This window comes from Odocoileus virginianus, chromosome 10 (assembly GCF_023699985.2).
Source record: "Odocoileus virginianus isolate 20LAN1187 ecotype Illinois chromosome 10, Ovbor_1.2, whole genome shotgun sequence".
NCBI classification, from domain to species: Eukaryota; Metazoa; Chordata; class Mammalia; order Artiodactyla; family Cervidae; genus Odocoileus; species Odocoileus virginianus.
In genome coordinates this window covers 16,457,606-16,479,358 of record NC_069683.1, presented here as the reverse complement: position 1 = coordinate 16,479,358, position 21,753 = coordinate 16,457,606, and positions in this window count along the sequence as shown.

Here is a 21,753-nt window from a genome sequence, read left to right as displayed (position 1 = left end):
GACACCACCCTTATGGTAGAAAGTGAATAAGAACTAAAGAGCCTCTTGATGAAAGTGAAAGAAGAGAGTGAAAAGGTTGGCTTTTTCAGAAAACTAAGTTTGCATTCACAAAACTAAGATCATGGCATCTGGTCCCATCACTTCATGGCAAAGAAATGGGGAAACAATCAAAACAGTGGCAGGCTTTATTTCTGGGGGCTCCAAAATCACTGCAGATGGTGACTGCAACCATGAAATTAAAACATGCTTGCTCCTTGGAAGGAAAGTTATGAACAACCTGGAAAGCATATTAAAAAGCAGAGACATTACTTTGCCAACAGAGGTCTGTCTAGTCAAAGCTATGATTTTTCCAGTGGTCATGTATGGATGTGAGAATTGGACTATAAAGAAAGCTGAGTGCCAAAGAATTGATGATTTTGAACTGTGGGGTTGGAGAAGACTCTTTAAGAGTCCCTTAAACAGCAAGGAGATCCAACCAGTCCATCCTAAAGGAAATCCAATACTTTGGCCACCTGATGAGAAGAACTGACTCATTGGAAAAGACCCTGATGCTGGGAAAGATTGAAGGCAGGAGGAGAAGGAGACGACAGAGGATGAGATGGTTGGATGGCATCACAGATGCAATGGACATGAGTTTGAGAAAGCTCTAGGATTAGGTGATGGACAGGGAAGTCAGGCGTGCTGCAGTCCATGGGGTCGCAAAGAGCTGGACATGACTAAATGACTGAACTGAATGCAATCACTTAAAAAGGAGCCTGGGATGAATTCTCAAAACAGCAATGACCAGCCAGCATAGGCCTTAGTTGACAGCCTGCTTAGAATTCTTCAGCGGAACATTATCAGTTCAATTCTGCACACTCTGTGTCTTAATGAGCATCATTTGTAAAATATTTGAATGAGGCTGGTCCCCAGCTCAGAAATTACAGGAAGGTGAATACAAATCCACTCAACCCTGTGGTCTCCCACAGGACTCTTTACATAATCTTCTTCATAGCACAAACCATGCACTGTTGTAACTGTCTCTGTTTACATGTTCACATTCCCCATTAGGCACGAACTTCTTCAGGATATCTTAGTCATGGATTGTTTAATTATAAGAGGAAAAAAAGAGCCTACTTTTTTTTTTTAAGTTTAAGAGAAACTTAAGATGGTAGTAGCATCACTTGGACTACAATCTGGGCGTGTACAGGCAGTCCTTTCCAGAACTGTGAAGCTTCCAGACTGTCTTCCTGCAGTCCTCTCTATTCCGTATCTACCAAGGTCCATACCTTTGGTCCTCCCACTCCTCTGAAAATCATCTTCTTCTCCAACATAAACCATATTTAATGGATTCCAGAATTCACATTTCCCCAATTTAACAGCTCTAAACTACATAAGTTTCTTTTTTAAATTTATATTGAAGTATAGTTGACTTATAATGTTTGAGGTGTACAGTAAAGTGATTCAGTTACAGGTAGGTCCTTGATGTTGATTTATCTTATGTGTAGTAGTCAGTATCTATTAATTCCAAATGCATCGCTCCGCCTCCTTTTCCCTTTGGTAACCATAAGTTTGTTTTCTATGTGAGTCTATTTCTGTTTTGAAAATAATTTCATATATATATATATATATATATATATACACACACATATATATTTGTGTATATATATAAGATTCCACATATAAGTGATATCATACCCAGGCTTCCCTGATGACTCAGCAGGTAAAGAATCTTCCTGCAATGCAGGAGACACAAGAGACCTGGATTCAACTCCTGAGTCAGGAAGATCCCCTGGAAGAGGAAATAGCAACCCACTCTAATATTCTTGCCTGAAAAACTCCATGGACAGAGAAGTCTGGCAGGCTACAGTCCAAAGGGTTGCAAAGAGTTGGACATGACTGAATGACTAAGCACACACATAAGTGATATTTTATGATATGTGTCTTCCTCTAACTTCCATCACTTAGAATAATAACCTCTAGGTCCATCCGCCTTGCTCCAAATGACACCATTTCATTCTTACAGCTGAGTAACATTCCACTGTGTGTGTGTGTGTGTGTGTGTGTGTGTGTGTGTGAATCACATCTTCCTTATCCATTCAGTTGTTGATGGACATTTAGGCTGCTTCCATGCCTTAGCTACTGTGAATGGTGCTGTTGTGAACATAGGGGGGCATGTCTTTATGAGTTATGAATTTTGCCCAAATATATGCCCAGAAGTATGATTGCTGGATCATATGGAAATTCTGTTTTCAGCTTTTTTAAGGACCCTCGATACTGCTCTCCATAGCTTCTGCACAAATTTACTTTCCCATCAACAATGAAGGACAGCTGCCTTTTCTCCATACCCTCTCTAGGAGTTATTATTTGTAGACTTTTTGATGATGGCCATTCTGACTGGTGTTAGGTAATAACTCACTGTAGTTTTGTATTTCTCTAATAACTGACAATGTTGAACATCTTTTCATATAACTTTTGGCCATCTGTATGTCTTCTTTGGAGAAATGTCTACTCAGTTCTTCTGCCTATTTTTTGATTGGATTTTTTTAAATATTGAGCTATATGAGCTGCTTGTACATTTTGCAAATTAATACCTTTTTAGTCACATCATTTGCAAATACTTTATCCCATTCTGTAGGTTGTCTTTTCATTTTGCTTATGGTTTCCTTTGCTGTTAAAAAGCTTTTAAGTTTAACTGGGTCCTATTTACTTTTGCTTTTTTTCCCATTATTCTAGGAGATGGATCCAAAAAACACTTCTGCAATTAACATCAAAGAGTGTTTGGCCTATGTTTTCCTCTAGGAGTTTTACAGTATCTGGTCTGACATTTAGGTCTTTAATCCATTTTGAGTTTATTTTTGTATATGATGTTATATAATGTTCTAATTCTACCCTTTAACATGAACCTGATGAGTTTTTCCAGAACCACTAATTGAGGAGACTGTCTTTTCCCAATTGTATATTCTTACCTCCTATGTCATAGGTTAACTGACCAGAAATGTATGGGTTTATTTCTGAGCTTTCTATCATCTTCCATTGTTCTGTGTGTCTGTTTTGATTAGTGTAGCTTTGAGGTATAGTCTGCAGTCAGGGAGCATGATTCCTCCAGCACCATTCTTCTTTCTTTGGATTATTTTGGCTATTCAGGGTCTTTTCTGTTTCCATACAAATTTTTAAAAATGTGGTTCCAGTCCTTTGAAAAATGCCATTGATGATTTAATAGAGATTGCATTGAACCTATAGATTGCCTTGGGTAATATGGTCATTTTAACAATATTAATTTTCCAACCCAAGGACATGGTATACCTTTCCATCTGTTTGTGTTATCTTCAGTTTCTTTCATTAGCATCTCATAGTTTTAAAATAACACATCTTTTGCCTCCTTATATAGGTTTATCCCTAGGTATTTTATTCTTCTTGATGCAGTGGTAAATGGGATTGTTTCCTTAATTTCACTTTCAGATACTTCATTGTTAGTGTATAGAAATGCAAAAGATTTCTGTATATTAATTTTGTACCCTGAAACTTTACCAAATTCATTGATGAGCCCTAGTAGTTTTCTGGTGGCACTCTTAGGACTTTCTATGCATAGTATCATGTCATCTGTAAACAACTGAGTTTTATTTCTTCCTTCCAAATTTTGATTCCTTTTATTTCCTTTCCTCCTCTCAATGCTGCAGCTATGACTTCCAAAACTATGTTGAATAAAAATGGTGAAAGTGGGCATCCTTGTCTTGTTCCTGAGTTTAAAAGGAATGCATTCAGCTTTTCACCATTGAGTATGATGCTAGCTGTGGGTTTGTTATATCTCATAAACATCTTAACTTTCAGTGACATCTGATGCAGTTGGGTCCATAAGTTTGCACCCAAACTTGAGAATGATATCACTACATTAGAGGAAATTTTTAAAAGCCACAGGAGAGCACTGTTTTTTTTCAAAGACATGTTCTATCACCAATGTTCTCAATGGCACAGCAGATGATTCAATATAGAAAAGGTGATTTCAAAGAGCTGAACTCTGAACATGAAGTTTTAGAAACATCTTAATTTATTTTACTTTTATTTCCCTTTTCATGAGAAATAGGGGAAGAGAGTTCTTTCAATAGTCATAAAGTAAAAACTCTAAGTGATGAAAAGGTATCATGTTATAGTGTAAGCAGCAGGTTGTGTGAGATGTGGACTTGTAGTTGATAATGTCTTCCTCTTAATGATGGGCCATATTTGCTGCTTCTCTATGACTCCAGGCTAAAGAAGGTTCTGGGCTACCAGGTCTTCAAGTCACAATTTAAACTGACAGTGAAGTGCAAGCCCAATTCTGTCTGATTGTGTCAACTGCTTGTTTTATCTTCAAAGTCCCAAGAGAGCACATTTGCCCCAGTTTCAGTCAGATTCAGTCCACTCCAACTACAGTGGAGTAGAACTAGCATGGATCAGAAAGGGGAGGCTTACAAGGACAAGATGGAGACACAGTCAGGGTGCCCAAAGATGAGGACAGAAGTGGATCTGGACCCAGAGCAAAGTGATCTATCCCAAGTGGTGGAAAGGTACCGACCAGAATCAGACTCTTCATTTACTTGGTATTATTATTATTTGGGTTTGGTTTTGTTAAATTGCTAATATCTCTTTTTGCAAACTATCTCTTAGCAGACCACCTGGAGATTTTTTTCATAAGCTCAGTTCTCAACTAATTCTTTGGTCTTATTTAATAGAGCCCTGAGTTTAAAGATCTTCAACGCTAGATATTACTAGTTGATTTTCCACACCGTGTTCTTCCATGTACCAAAGAAGCTGATATCTTGGAAACTTCATTGCTCAGAATCTCTTATCACAAGAATTCTAGTATGGTTCGGTCAAGAATCTAAGACCTTTATGTGAAATTAAGAAGGAAGAAGGTGGAGTCAGAGTCAGTCCTCTGACAGTTGTGTTGAAGTCATGTGGGGGATGGCATATGTCAGATATGAAGCTTGCTGTTGGCTTTCAGTAGTCTTCCTGAGACTCATCCACTTAGGAGCTCCAGAAGAGGTAACTAACAGCAACTTACCTGTAATTTCTGCACTTTAGGATTCCTTGAAAGTCTGGAATGGCCATGCTGCCTTCTGCTCCCTAACTTCTTCAATAGTGGTGTAACCATCTAATCTCCTTTATTAAATGGTTTCTCATTCAAAATGCATAAGGCAGGCTTGTGCTATCTTGACTGAACTGCGTGGTAGGTACATCCTTTCAAGTGGTGGTGGTGGTGGTTTAGTTGCTAAGTCGTGTCCAACTCTTTGTGATCCCATGGACTGTAGCCCTCCAGTCTCCTCTGTCCATGGGATTTTCCAGGTAATACTAGAGTGGGTTGCCATTTCCTTCTCAAAGGGATCTTCCCAACTCAGGGATCAAATCCATGTCTCCTGCATTGGCAGGTGGGTTCTTTACCACTGAGCTGCCAGAGAAGCCCAGAGACTGAAGGTTTGATCCCTGGGTTGGGAAGATTCACTGGAGAAGAGAATAGCTACCCACTCCAGTATTTTGGCCTGGAGAATTCCACAGACTGTATAGTCTATGGGGTTGCAGAGAGTTGGGCATGACTGAGTGACTTTCACTTTCATATTAAAAACAAACACAGAATACTAGTAGTGGTTCCCAAACTTAAATGTGTACAAAATTATTTGGTGGACTGTGTAAAAACTCAGATGCAGCATTTCTTGAATGAGCCCAGAAAGCTATTTTTTATCAAGCACTCCAGGTGACTCTGATGCAGGTGGCCTGAGTCCACACTGAGAAATGCAGCTTTAATATACAGGACCCCTGCTCTATGTGGACTCATATTGGAGGATATTCTGATGCCCAGATCAGTCACTCCAGGTAGGCAGTACCCTTCACAATCTAGTGGCCAAAACAAAGTTTATTCCTATCTGTAAGTGCTCTCACCATATTCTTCAAATTACTCACTCACCACAAACATGTTATCTCTGATAAACTACTTATCTATGCAGTGCAATAGAGTTTAAAGATGCAGAGGACAGGGTCAGACCTCAGATCAAAGTCGGGTTTTGCCACTTACTGGTATATGCTATTAAGCAGGTCGTAACTTACTTAACCATAAACATCTACCTCACAGAGCTGATCATCATATATATAATAGGATTAATGTTTACCTTCCCCTCTTATACCTGGAAATCCATAAAAATGGGAACTATATCTAATATATTTATTTGCTTTATCATCATTCAACAAATAATTATTAATATGTGTCAGACTTTACGCTAGATCCAAATGAGGATACATGGCTTAACAGCAATGTTAAGCAATGTTTAGAAGAATTCATGCTCACAAAACTTTTTCAGCAGTAGCAGCTAAGATCAGTAACTTGCTTTTAAGAGCCTATTGTAAATGGCAGGTACATTAGCAAGTCATAAAGGGCAAACAACAGTGTGATAAAAAATAATATTTCACACAATAATAGCAGCAGCCTATGTTATTAACAGAATAAAAGTGTGATGGGAAGGAAGTGCCTACCTCCTTAGGTGTGAGCTACCCTCCCTGTCACACGTGCTCATTACCAGCTGCACACAAAGCAGGGCTGTCACAGCAACAGAGGCTGGAAATGGCCTTAGGGCCACTCGAGGGTGGGGAGATCTTCTAATTTGGAGTTTTAATTTCTCATGCTCTATCTTATGAAATAGGTCTGACTTCACCGCCTGACATCCCCTTCCTTCTGGGTCTAACTTCCCCAGTTAGACCTCTATTAATATCACCTGTGATGAAAGACCCTGGCCGTCCATTAATTTGAAATGATGTAGTAGTTCGCACCCCTCCTGGTTCCCTAAGTGAACGGCTGTTTCGGTTGATAACAGGCTGTCACTCCTGAGCATCTGATCTGCCCTGAGCCCCACTGACGCAGAAGGACAGAAGACACCCCCATCGACTGAAAGAAATTCTTATTCCCTCTTCCGCTCACAACATACGTGAGCAGACACCAAGGCTGATGGCAGAGAGCTTCTGTCTGTACTTTCCTGTACTTAAAGTGACCAGTTCAGATCTTGAGAAATACTGGGGCATAATTTACCTCCAACAATCCAGGCCTCTCTTCAACAGATCCCTTACAATCAGTTGCAATATGCTTCCCAACACACAAACATCCAAAGTGACTGACTCACAGGCTTCTACTTTCCACACAGTTACATCAACCTTTTGATTTTTACAAATAGATAATGTGCATGGAAAGAAAGTAAAAGTTGTGGTCGCTCAGTCATGTCCGACTCTTGGCAACCCTGTGGAGCCTGTCAGGCTCCTCAGTGCACGGAATTCTCCAGGCCAGAATACTGGAGTGGGTACCTGTTCCCTTCTCCAAGGGATCTCTCCAGCCCAGGGACTGAACCCAGGGCTCCCCCATTGCAGGCAGATTCCTTACCAGCTGAGCCACCAGGAAAGCCCAAGAATACTGGAGTGGGCAGCCTATCCCCTCTCCGGGGAATCTTCCTGACCCAGGAATCAAACCAGGGTCTCCCGCATTGCAGGCAGATTCTTTGCTAGCTGAGCTACTAGGGATTCCCTGTCTTCCCTTAAAACTTTATTTACAGAAACAGGCAGTGGAATGGATTTTGCCTGCAGATCATCTCTGCAAAACCCTGAGTCAGAGGAATGTCAAGTCACACAGACAAAGCTATCAGGCTCAGCAGAAAGGCAGACTTGCCTCAGTTGTCTGGGGTTTCTGTGGGACCAGCCCCGGGAGACAAGGGTTTTGCATGTTTTCTACAAGCTCCTGCTGTCCTGAGCAAGGGACGACTGAGATGGACCCCAAGAAGGTCCTGCATGTCTATCACCGAGAAGAGAGATTTCAGACTCATCAGTTTCTCGCACAGCCAAGCCCCCACGTCAAAACTCAGGGCCTCAAGCATTACACATACTTCCTTCTAAGATGCCCCCCATGGACTCTTGACCTCAAGTATAACTGTGAGGACCCACTGTATACCACAGAGAACTCTACGCAATGCTCTGTGGTTACCTAAGTGGGAGTGAAAGCAGTGAAAGTGTGAGTAGCTCAGTCCTGTCTGACTCTTTGCGACCCCATGAACTGTACCCTGCCAGGCTCCTCTGTCCATAGAATTCTCCAGGCAAAAAATACTAGAGTAGGCAGCCATTCCCTTCTCCAGGGGATCTTTCTGACCCAGGGATCAAACCCAGGTCTCCTGCATGGCAAGCAGATTCTTTACCATCTGAGCCACCACGGAAGCCCTATATGGGAAGGAAATCCAAAAACAGAAAAAGAGGGGATATACACATACTTACAGCTGACTGGCTTTGCCGTACAGCAAAAGCTAACACAATACTGTATAGTAACTATACTTCAATCAAAATTAACTAAAAAATAAAATCCTCCCCTCCCCAAAAGTAATACTGTTCCAGAAAGAATGCGTTCCCATAAAATTCTTAGAAAATAAATGTATCATTAAAAATGGCTATGTCAACTACTAAAAAACTTTAAATTCTTAAAATAAATGAATAAATAAAGTTTAAAGAATGAAATAAAATGTCCCCCAGTCAGGGTCCCCTTTTCCCTCTACACGTCTCCCTCACGTGGACGGAGGTCAGTGACCCTAGAGATACAAAACAAAACAGGAACAACGACTGGAGAAGTAATGCATGCTCCACTGGTGAGAGCAATAACATTCAGTGGATTTGTGCATATACACCATCTACCATTTATGTGCAATGACCATGCAACACAATAGCAATCATGAATACTGATTGGGAGGTAACAACTTTTCCGTATACTGTACTGGATTACAACAATGAGCTGTGTTCACACTCTCAGCCTTCATAGTCTGTCGCACATGAAGCATGAGTGTGTCCGCTCACAATTAAATATCATGATATAGAGCATTAGTCCCCATCTCTCATTTTCTCTCACAGTTTTCAGATAATCCATACGGTGCCCACACCAATAAAAGAGCAAATCTTCTTGCTATAAGGCAGCATGCTGTAATGTGAATGGAACACCGGACTTAGAATATTAATTGCAAGCCATTCATCAATGTGTCAGGCACAGTCCTAAACAGATTGCATAAATTATCTCCTATTAACCTCAGCAACTTCATGATGGGAGTACTATTATCATCTCCAGATCATAACTGAAGACACTGAGCCTGCCCTCAGAAAAACTCTTTTCCATTGCTTTCATGACAGTATAGGGTTTTGCTTTACCTCTCTGCCAAAAAAAGAAAGAAACAAAGAAAGAAATTCATTGTACCTTCAGGAACTGACAACAACTCTTAAAATGTCGCTGTCTCCTGTCATGAGCTCAGGGTCCTCCATAAACTGCAAAGGAGCTCCTCTGAGATCATCACATTGTCACTTGACTCTGATGTCAACCTCGAATGAAAAAGCAGAATGATCTGAGTGGGTCTGCATGCCAGACACTGACAGTGCCTTTCAAGGCCTTAGAAAGAAGGAGTTAAAGGCAAAGAGCAGTTAAAGGCAAAGGATTAGACTCTACATGGCAATGTAGGTAGATCTTAAAAAGTACAATGTTGATTTTTAAAAAATGAGTAGGTGAGATACTTGACATTGTATCACTTACCTAATGTAAAAGCACATGTGTGTAAAACTGCAATGCACATTTTGGAAGACAGATACACAACAAAGGAGTATGAACTGGATGATTAGAATGGTTGCCGTGAGGAAGGGAGGGAAATGGGAGTAGGTATAGAATAGGGATAAAAGTAAAGACAAAAAATAAAATAAAATAGCAGAGGTCTTGCAAGTAATAGAGACCACGCACCTGAATCAAGATATGTCACTATTCAATCTACTGAAACTGAGGTCTAAGAAAGAAAACAGAAGAAAAAACAAAATGTTTCCCATCCAAAGGATAAACAGACAATGAAAATGATCATGATAAATAGATCTGTGTGGGAGAGGTAGGGGTTGATCTAGTCTGAAGCCACTCTGTCCCCCAAACAGTACCATCTGGTCTTGTAGGAAATAAAGAATGTCTGTAATGTAGCCTTGACAAAACAAGGGCACAGCCATCAGCAATGCAGAATCACTCTTATTGAGCAATGATCCTGGCTCAGTAATATTTTCTCAGGGATAAACTGACAGCTCAGTAATAGATTGAAGAGACACAGCCATTAATACATCCACTATACTAATACATTTCTTAAATTAACACTGTATAAAATTAAATGTCACACAAACAAGATAGGCTTGTTCATTAAATAGAGTTGAGGAGAGGGAAAGGGTAGTGATCTCTGAAGCTAATGGGTATCCTTAGTCAGGCCAGACTTATTGAGAATCTTCATAGCATTGGCTAATGCAAATGGGGGGAAATTTTTGTCATGTTCCAGTTAGACTGGAAAGAAAAAAAAAAGTTTAGATCATGGCATAAGAGGAGTCTATGCTTCTTCTCAATTTTCCAAACATCACATGTCTGATGATCTCTTGATGAGTCACTAGTTGTCTCAAAAGCCAAAGGCTACAGAATAAAGTAAGAACAGAGAAAGAGAGCTGAGTTCTCTCACACAGCTCAGCTGACACTAGAGTTTTGAGGAAAGTCATTTGCTTTCAAATATATGCCTGACAACCTACTCTCAAAGCAAAGCACCCTACTTTTGCTGTCACCATTACAACCTCACTAACCAAGAATGTCAATGTGGCCATAACAGTCTCACAAGGAATGCTTAAATTCATAAGAGTTATACCAACATCTGATAGATTGCTTGAATGAGAATTCTAAATAAGTACTAGCATTGACAACTGCAAGAATGACAATGAATTTCAGGAGGCCGAAAACCCAACCATGTCTACCAGTCCAGTAACCAGTGCAAGACTCACATTTCTACTTATCATCATATCTCATCTATCCATGAGACCAAAGTAGAGAGTACTATGTCTGGATGGCCTGGTAGAGAGGTTAAAAAAAAAAATTGCTTCTAGAGAGACAGTCCTAGGGATGAATTCTATGTCTGCCACTGAAGCAGCTGTATGAACTTGGGCAAATGACTTATCTTCTCTAAGCCTTAACTCTCTCACATGTGAAAGGGGAAAAACTAAATGAGACAGTATGTATAAACATTCAGCATAGGTAGTTAAATTCAGTTAAGTACTTAACAAATATCAGCTATTACTAAAATCACTTGCCAGTAGATCCTGAAGGATGTAGTTGGGTAGCATCTACTGATCATTCAGTACACGTCAGGCATGGTGCAGACACTAGAGATAGATGAACAAGCCACAGAGCTGGATAATCCTATGTGTGAGTTTCTCAGCTGTTTGAATTACAGCTTCTGAGACCAACCATCATCTCTATTAAATTCTACATTCTCACTGGTAATAAGTCAATGTACTCAAAAGGAAGGATGTCTGTTTTCTGTGCCAGTCTCACCAATGTTAATTTGCTATCAAGTAAAGCATGTGCATGAAAATGCGAGAAATGGAGAACAATGAAAAATAAAGCAAAGGGACCAGAATTGCTCTCAGAAGGCAGGAGTTTGTAACTTTAAAGAAGTTATCACTCATTGAGTGCTTACTGAATGCCAGGAACCGTGCTCTGTACCTTAAACTGAACTCCCCCCCCCCTCACCCTATGATGCCTAATGCCTTGGTTTTACTAAATGCCTAGGTTTTACCTAAAGCTTTGGTTTTACTCCACTTGACAAACACCAGCTGTCTAGCCCAGGGGCCCATTGACCTCCTACCTCAATCCTAGAGCACTCATTTCTTTTCTGTTTCTATACTAATACCCTTCAAAAGGCATTTTGATCAGGAGATGGGTTATGTGATTCTTGAAACCAGGTGCTGTTTCTTGGTTGCTGCTAAGAGGGCAGAGTGTCATTAACACAAACACCTTTATGAGAGCAGGTGACACATATGGGCGATATGGACTGGGGACAAGATAATAAGGTGTGGTAAAAGCCGTGCAAAGTTGGTGTGTGTATGTTTCATGTCACGTAAAGGGATGAGCAGGTACTCAGTCTTGACCATTTTCCCCACAGCGACACACAAGCCCACGTTGCCAGATTTTCTAGTGTTTAAAGAAACAACGGAAAAATAGATACATAAAAATAAAAAGAGTGGGGGAAAAAAGAAGCAATGTAAATATTATAGGGTAGCAGGGATTGGATGAAGATGATCGAAAGGTATAAACTTTTAGTTATAAAATAAAGTAGTAGGGGTGCAATGTACAATATGTTTAACACAATTAGCACTGTTGTATGTTATACATGAAAATTGTTAAGACAGTAAATCCTAAGAGTTCTCATCACAAGGAAAAATATAGTTTTCTTTTTCTTTTATCTTGTATCTATATGAGATGAATGTTCACTAAACTTGTAGTAATCATTTCATGATATATGTAAGTCCAATCATTACGCTGTACACCTTAAACCTAGAATGGCTATCCACTCCAATACTCTTGCCTGAGAATACCATGGTCGGAGGAGCCTGGCAGGCTACAGTCCATATGGTCACAAAGAGGTGGACGTGATTGAGGAATTAACACACACACACACACACACACACACACCTTAAATTTATACAGTGCTGTATGTCAATTATGTCTCAATAAAACTGGAAAAATAAACAATGCAAACATTAAATTTTATGTAAAATTTTTCAAAATTTCAAACATACTGTCAATCTAAAACTAGCCAGTTTTTTAACATGGGTGTCTGTGTTTTGAGCTGTCACATCTGTCAAAAGTCTGAATTTCTTTTGTCTTCCCAGATAACGTGTTTCTCTTTTACAGATTTACTTTTTAGTAGTTTTTATACTTGTTTCTAAACATCTATCCCATTCGAGTGTAAGTTCCTTGAAAATACAGTTTCTTTCACAATTCTAAGCCTCTGGTTCAAAATTAGCATGCAGGGTTTATAAAGAGAGAAAAGGGGGTTGATCTTTCCTGAAAGATGATGCCAAATGTGCTCATTACCCAGTCAAAATATATTCCTTGAACATTTTTCATCATAGCCAGGAACTGTGTTAGACGTTAGGATTACAGCAGTGAAAATGATGATATATTTTGAATCTCCCCATTTCTACTGGCACTGGAAGAGCTTTACTAGTCTTTATAGCACTTACTTGTATCAGTTCAGTTCAGCTGCTCAGTCATGCCCAACTCTTTGTGACCCCATGTACAGCAGTGCGCCAGGCTTCCCTGTCCTTCACCAATTCCCAGAGCTTGCTCAAACTCATGTCCATTGAGCCGCAGATGCCATCCAACCATCTCATTCTCTGTTGTCCCCTTCTCCTCCTGTTTTCAATATTTCCCAGGATCAGGGTCTTTTCCAATGAGTCAGTTCTTCCCATCAGGTGGCCAAAGTACTGGAGTTTCAGCTTCAGCATCAATCCTTCCAATGAATATTCAGGACTGATTTCCTTTAGGATTGACTGGTTGGATCTCCTTGAAGTCCCAGGGACTCTCAAGAGTCTTCTCCAACACCACAGTTCAAAAGCATCAATTCTTCCATGCTCAGCTTTATGGTCAACTCTCCATATACCCTCTATTATTTGAACTTCCCTGGTAGCTCAGCTGGTAAAGAATCCACTTGCAATGCAGGAGACCCTGGTTCAGTTCCTGGGTTGGAAGATCCCCTGGAGGAGGGTATGGCAACCCACTCCAGTATTCTTGCCTGGAGAAGCCCCATGGACAGAGGAGCCTGGCAGGCTACAGCCCATGGGGATGTAAAGAGTCAGACACAACTAAGATTTAGCAGTTCAGTAATATACAAAGTTTTGGAAGAAAAAAATACTGATTTACTGAGCTGATTGAAAGTAGATATGTTAATCAACACTCTCGGTTCATAGCAGTAGCGGCAATCTTAAACTACTAGCAAGGAAGATAGAGAGAAAGGGAGAGAGAGAAAGTGAGAAGAAAGGAAGGGAGGACAGAAGGAAGGAAAGAAAGAAGGGAGGAAGTGAGGGAAGAAGAGATAGAGAGAAGGGGAAAGGGGGAATTTGCTCATATAACCTGAAAATCTTGGGATAAATTTTAGGGCTTCAGGCACAGCAGGATCCATGAACTCAAGCATTTTCATCAGAATTCAATTCTTAGGCTCCAGCCATGTGTATAAACATTATGATCACTGGCAGCACAAGATACATTCGAGATCTTAGCAATATTAGAAGAAAAAGAACATCTCCAATAGCACTGGTGGAAAAGTACTAGGGAGAATTCTCATTGGTTTACATTGCTCACATATTCTTAAATGAACCAGTGATCACAGGAAAAGGATTCTGTTAACAGAACAGGAAAAGAAAAAACAAACCAACATATGTCCCCTATGATAGTAATAAAGCAAAATCAATCAAAGCAACATGGTATTCCTAACAATCCTTAGGAAATGAATCTAGACTGGGAACTCTGTGAGTTAAATCAAAAATACTCTGTGTTAAGTCAGCAAAAAGGAAACACAAACATTAGTTTTCTTCCCAAAATGTATTGGTTATGTTTGACTACAACACATCATCAAGTTTTACATTTAATTTCTACCACAGAATCTCTCAGAGAGTATTCCAAACAAAGGAGCTCACTTTTTACTATGTTTGCATCAACAACAGAGTTTGGTGAAGGTATTCAGTAATGAATTAAGTTTGGGAAACTTTCGGTTATACAAGGTTAAGCAGATTCCTTAACTGAAGGATTTCTCAGAGGGTGTGCTATGTGGTTGTGTATCATAAATCATCAAAAGTGGTGACTTAGAATGTCTTCGTTCCCAAATTAACTTGCCATGAAACACTTTGGTTCACAGAGCGTCTTGTAGGCCTGATGTTCTACGGAAGACATGCCCGAATTCTCCACTCCACAGGGAGGTGAAAATGACCTGTTTTCTCTGTGCGTTTGAAACGTGATGGATAATGGTGTGAAAGCAGCATAGATTTTCACATCAGCACTGTGTTTGACCTTGTCACCTTTGTGCTAAGTCACTCGGTAGTGTCCAACTCTTTGGAACCCATGGACTGTAGCCCACCAGGCTCCTCTGTCCATGGGATTTCCCAGGCAAGAATACTAGAGTGGGTTGCCATTTCCTTCTCTAGAGGATCTTCCGGACACAGGGATCAAACCTTAGTCTCCTGCATTGCAGGTGGATTTTTTACCATCTGAGTTACCAAGAAGCCCACTCGTTTGTTACCTTTAGCCTAGAGCAAATTACTTAAAACTCTCTGAACTTCATCTATATAAAATGAGATATTATGGCTTATAAGATAATATACACCAAAAAGTCTAGGACAACACGCCCTCACAGAATACACTTGTTAAAGTTACTTTCATTTCATTTTCAATTGATCTAGGCATGATAAAAACTTTCACCAAATGTAGCAAACTCCAACAAAATCTGCACAAAACTCTAATAATGCCTTCTCTGATTTTGAAGATCCTCTTTCCTTGCTAACAGTATATTTAGACAGCTTTAAAAAAAAAAAAAGAGTGATATATGTAACTTACAGTAAATCTTCACCTAAATTATTCAAGCTATTTGTTTATAAACAGCACAACCAGTCAAACATGAAGTTTAAATTGGGAAATCAATTTCCCTGGAAAATATTTCAGGCTATATGGAGTTGTCCCAGACAGTCTGAGGGCTGCAATGATTTTTTATTTTTTTCATGACATCACTCACATAAGACAGCACTGCAGGACTAACACAGAGACAATCCTGAATTACAAGAAGGATAGTAAGACATGAAAAAATTGACCTGCCCTTCTTTAGAAGGATTCCCTTATTTCTTTCACCTCTTCACTATCATCACCTCCAGAGCTAATATCCAGACAAGTGCAGATTTGCTGCAGGAATGTGATCAAAGATTATGAATTAAAATTTATCCAAGCCTCAGATTCATAGTGATCTAACAGTCTCAGTATTTTTAGAAATCTGTCATAAATTCATCTTCAAGGAAGTCATAATTCGAAAACCAGCTGATAAATAATGAACCAAATTACAGTTTTCAAAATTATGTTAGCAGATACTACTGATTATCCAACTGTTATCTTCTAACAGAATAAGAAATTGTATTCCAGCCTCTGTCCAGCTCCCTCATGGGCTTTGGAGCTGCTGTAAGGGATGGCTGACTCTCTTGGGTCTAAGACAAACCTGTGTATGCATACGGGGTACAGGGGTGAGCATGTGACACAATTCTGGCCAAGACATGCGAAGTCCATTAAAAGGTTTTCAGGGCTTCCCTGGTGGCTCAGTGGTGAGGAATTCACCTGCCACAGTGCATCTGGGAACAAATAAATATAAAGTCAAGTTCGATCTCTGATCTGGTAAGATTCCACATGCCAGGGAGCACCTAAACCCGTGCACCCCAACTCTAGATCCTATGCTCGAGAGCCTGGGAGCCACAACTACTGAGCCGATGCCCTGCAACTGCTGGACTCGGTACAACCTAGAGGCCTCGCTCCACAAGAAGAGAAGCCACTGCAATGAGAAACCCATGCACCACAGTGAAGAGGGGCTCCCTCTCTCTGCAACTAGAGAAAAGCCCATGCAGCAACGAAGACCCGCCACAGTCAAAAATAAATAAATAAATTCATTTTATTAAAAAAAAAAGTTTTCAAATGAAGAAATTTCATTCTTGACAAAAGGAAAAAAGGAATAGGTCCCTCTTCTTCCTACAGATATTGCCATGGGTGGATCTAACATCTGGACCCACTGCAGTCACCTTGCTTCCAGCATGAGAATGAAGACAACTGCAAGAGATGGCAAAGGACAGAGATTTTAAGAAGCCCAATTCCTTCAGCCAGCTCTGAATTCCTTCCTACCTCTGGGCATCCTGGTGTGAGATGAATATTTTTCCTAATTATTTTTGCTATCCGAGTTGCTGATTATTACAGGACAAGGCATCTGATACAGAGGCCTCGAAGAAAATAACAAAAGCATGGTGGACACTACTGTAAACCCCCAATGTCCATGCTCCCTTTCTACCTCACTGACATTACTCTCCATCCTGTTTCAAGTAGCCCAACTGCAGAAACACAGTCATTTACAGACAATAAAATGTACATGGGTATCTACTGCTGGAACTGATGAGAAAGCAACTATTTGTCTTATTAAAATAAATCTGAAAAGGAGAGATGGCTCTCGGTGCCCTTTGCCTTTTGCTTTTTTCACCTTCTTCCTGCCTGATATGTGGACTCTATGCTCAGAGTTGAGCCACCAATATGCTAAGGGTGACAGAGCAGTAGACCAGAAGGAACCTGGAATCTCGATGCCTTCCTTGACCAGCTATGCTGTTCCTGAAAAACATCACTCCAGACTTCCATGGCAAACGAAGAAAGCCCTGCCTGAACAAGTCCTTAAAGGTCTGTTTCACTTGTACAGCCGATGTAACCTCAATACAAAAATAATAAGCTATTCATTTATCAGCAAATAGCAAAACAAATTAAAGACTGGGAGGAGTATAATGAATGGATAAAGGTGTGGGCCCAGGCAGAAATAAACTGCCTGGGTTTGAAAGCTGGCTCTGCCTTTTGTAAGCATAGGATTTTAGTTGTTATTTAATTTCATAAGGCCTTGGCTTCCAGGTAAAATTGGAATGATAATAAATCTAAATCTACTCTGAAGAGTTATGAGAATTTAATAAGACAATCCACATGGGGAAAAAATGAGCCTGGAACACAACATTACTTCATCCAAGAATTACTGAACCGTGTACCAGACTGTGTTCTAGGTTCTAAAACCATAACAGTCAACATAGCTAACAAAAAGCCCCATTCTTACAGGGCAGGCATCCTATTGAGAGAAAATAGATAGTAAACAACATAAGAAAGAAACATGCAGTGTGTTAGATAGAGCTGAGAGCTATTCAAAATGAATAAGCTGGGGAAGAGAAATAAGAGAGTAGCTGGGGTGGAGACTTGTAATTCTAAACAGAGTGGATGAGGACAGCCTCACTGAGAAGGTGATATCCTTGTAAAGATCTGAAGGAGATAAGAAAGGGAGTCATGTGAATCCCTGGGAAAAAGGCATGCCATGCAAAGGGAAAATCTAGTACCTGAGGGAGAGCATCCCAAGGAAAACAATACGCAGCAGAGATTTTAACAACTAGCTTGAAATAGTTTATTCATGTTCAGAAGCTAGTCTAGAAGCCTCAGATTTCCAACCCTTTTCTAGACTATTAGAATACAAAATGAATATGAAAATAGTGAAAATGCCTATATGAAAATTTCCCCGTGCTCGATTTCTCTATGCGTCCTCTCTAAAGTATCAGTGTATTATATGGATACTTTACATGCATTACATGGCCAGATGACTGGCCATGTCTTAGTCAGCTCAAGCTGTCATAACAAAATGCCACTGACGGTAACTTAAATGACAGACATTTGTTCCTCACAGTTCTAGAGGTGAATGTCCAAGGTCAAGTGTCTGGCATATAGTAACTGCTCAGTTAATATCACTTTTCTGTTACAATATACTGGCAAAAAAAAAAAAAAAAAGATGGAGAGAATGAAGAGATAAGGGGGCCGAGAGATGACATCCAAGAAGGACACACATATGGGGATAAAAGAAAGTGTTCTTGAATTCGTGGAGAGACAAATCAGTATCCCAACGGTTGGTTCATGGGCTGGGCTACTTTCAACTCAGAAGTGGGCAACTTCTGTTTGAGGTGGAAGGTCACGGGAAGTGACTCAGATGCTTCCAAATAACTGTTTCTTTGAAGCTTCCCCTTAAAAATGGAATCAGGCCATTTAGGAAACAGGGAGTTAGAAAAATACCACTGTGAGCAACAGGTAATTATTATTATAATTGCTGTTATGAAGTGGTTTCTTTGTGACAAGTACTGAAATTAAGTCATTGCATATATGAACCTTTTTTCTTTTTTTTGCCTGCATCTCACAGCATGTGGAATCTTAGTTCCCCGACCAGGGATTGAACGCACATCCCCTGCTACAGTGGAAGCATGGTGTCTTAACCACTACATTGACAGTTAAGTCCCTGATTCTTCTTCATTTGTACCATCTTTCTCAAACTGCAACTAAGAAGGGTTCTACACTTTTAAAGACTCATGGGATTCGACTGGACCTGCCTGGATAATCCAGAATAATCTCCCCATTCCAGAGTCCTTTTGCAATGCAAAGTAGCAGATTCACAAGTTCTGAGAATCAGGGCATGATCAGCTTGCAGGGGCATTTTTCTGCATACCATGCTGTTGCTGTTCAGTCGCTCAGTTCTGTCTGACTCTTTGCAACCCCATGGACCACAGCACACCAGGCTTCCCTGTCCTTCACCATCTGCTGGAGTTGGCTCAAACTCATGTCCATTGAGTCGGTGATGCCATCCAACCATCTCATCCTCTGTCATCCCCTTCTCCTCCTGCCTTCAATCTTTCCCAGTATCAGGGTCTTTTCTAATGAGTCTGCTCTTCGCATCAGGTGGCCGAAGTATTGGAGTTTCAGCATCAGTCCTTCCAATGAATATTTACAGTTGATTTCCTGTAGGATTGACTGGTTTGATCTCCTTGCAGTCCAAGGGACCCTCAAGAGTCTTCTCCAACACCACAGTTCAAAAGCACCAATTCTTTGGTGCTCAGCTTTCTTTATGGTTCAACTCTCAAATTCACACGTGACTATTAGAAAAACTATCGCTTTGACTAGACGGATCTTTGTTGGCAATGTAATGCATACCACATGGTGTGACAAAAATGACCCCCAATAAGTTTTATCCTCACCAACTCAGATGCAGAGTATACCAGTTTCCCTATTAAAACTGGAGGAAGAGGGCCAGCTTTACTATCTGAGCCATCTGGGAAATCCATTGGGGAAGGCCATTAATTTGTTACACAGCACTAACAAAAAGAAAACAACTGATACACAGCCTAAATTAGTTATTTAGATACAGAATTAAGTCATCAATACTGAAGAAAGAATTTTATAGTGAAACCACAATCCACTGTCAAATATGGATAAGTGAAAATCACCTGGAACTAGAACTTATAAAACAATAGGATTCATTACAAGTTCATACAACTACGACACATGTCTCAGAACTCTTTATTTTTATTCAACTGGTTTAAACTAACAGAAAACTTGCTGTCTATGTAACAAAGAGTTCAAAGAAAAGATGGCTTTTGAAATTATCGACTCAGTACTCCATCCAATTCAGAGTATCTTTTCTCGCTTTTTACAGTGACCATTTCATTACAAGGCTGGCTTTCCTCGTGGTGGCAAAACTACAATATTCAGAAGAAGAGGACTCTGGCTTCAGGCAGATCCTTCAAACTTATCCTCACATCTCATGAGCCCACTCTTGGCCATGGGCCTATTCCTGAACCAATCCCTTTGGGCAGAGGAATCCTACGCAGAAGTGGTGTTAAAGACATAGTAGTTCATAAGACCAGAAGTCACTAGTAGGACTTCACGGTATGAAGCCTAATGTGAAGGAGAAAATAGAATCAGAGAAATATAAACAGTCGAAGGAACATGAATAGACAGTAAGAGAAAAGGAGGCGCATAATCATAGCAACATTTTCCTAGTGTTTTTGAAACTTGAGTAATGAACAGACCACCTTTAAAAGAAAATTGAGATCATTCTAGCCTGTGTTGCCTGCCCCTCACACCGACAGCCTGAAGGCATGATGACGGCTGAGGTTACTCAGTGACCCTGCAGCTGAGGCAGCTCAAATATCAGATCAGCTCCTGTCGCCAGAGTGAAGCTGCCCCACCAGTAACAACAGTTAACATGAATTAACCTCTTAAATCTGCGCCAGGCATGGCTCTCAACCTTTATATTTACGTACAAGGCATGTGTCTTTATGACCCCTGTTTACCAGGGAGTGGGATGGAATTAGGCACCGTGAGTTAGGCACCAGAGCCAAGAGTACGCAGGAGGTGAGCGGAGGGGCCAGGCTGAGAACCTGGGCTCTGGGGTTCCCACGGCACTACAGACAAGTATTCCAGGGAGTTTTGCCCCATGTGCTTCACACCTCATTCATCACCAGGCAAAAGGCTTGTCAGGGTGAGACTAGGAAGAGGGTGGCAAACTCCCTGTGATGAGGAAACAGCAGGAAAAGAACAAAATGAAGAGGGTGGGCGTGGGGAGTGATCATCTTTCTGAAGCAAAGTGGTAATATTTTCACTGAAAAGACGATCCCCATGTGTAGGTTTGAATTTCTGTCATGCTATTAAATGGGCCATCGGAGCAGCTGGCGGCTCGCTCATCGCTGCTGCGGGAGTTATTCACGCTAATCCTTTCCCTCGTAGCCCGGCCAGACAAGGATGAAAATCCCCAGCATCAGGTTTTAAAAGAGACGGAGGAAGCACAAGAGCCAATTGATGGAGTTTCACTTGACCAGCTTTCTTCATTTGAGTCCTATTAGCTCTGATAATGTATCCTCACTATTAAGCGGCCGGGAGGACAAGGTAACGTTGAGTGTGTGTGAAGGCAGCCATAAGCCCAGCAGCCTTCAGGACTGCTGAGAGTACCGGAGTTCCAGAAAGAAATGCAGAAGAGCGTCTGAGGCAACCCAGGAGAAGATCTAAGTGGTCCTCCTAAGTTTCAGGAACCACAGAAGTGACCAAAGCAGTGCACAGTCCAAGGAAAATAACAGGGAATCGAATGCAGTGTCATTCGGTACAGCTCTACCATGCTCTTGCTGTTCTCTGCACAAGGCACTTTTCACCTCTTTTAGCTTCATTTCTCCAACCTTAAAATAAGGGAAATTACATACCCTGCATGGGAGTCATGAGGCTCACTGAAGTATGGATACACTGATCTTATTTCAATGCCCATCACAGAGAATACAGTCTGTAATAACAGCAATAACAATTATTAATTACCTATTGTTCACAGT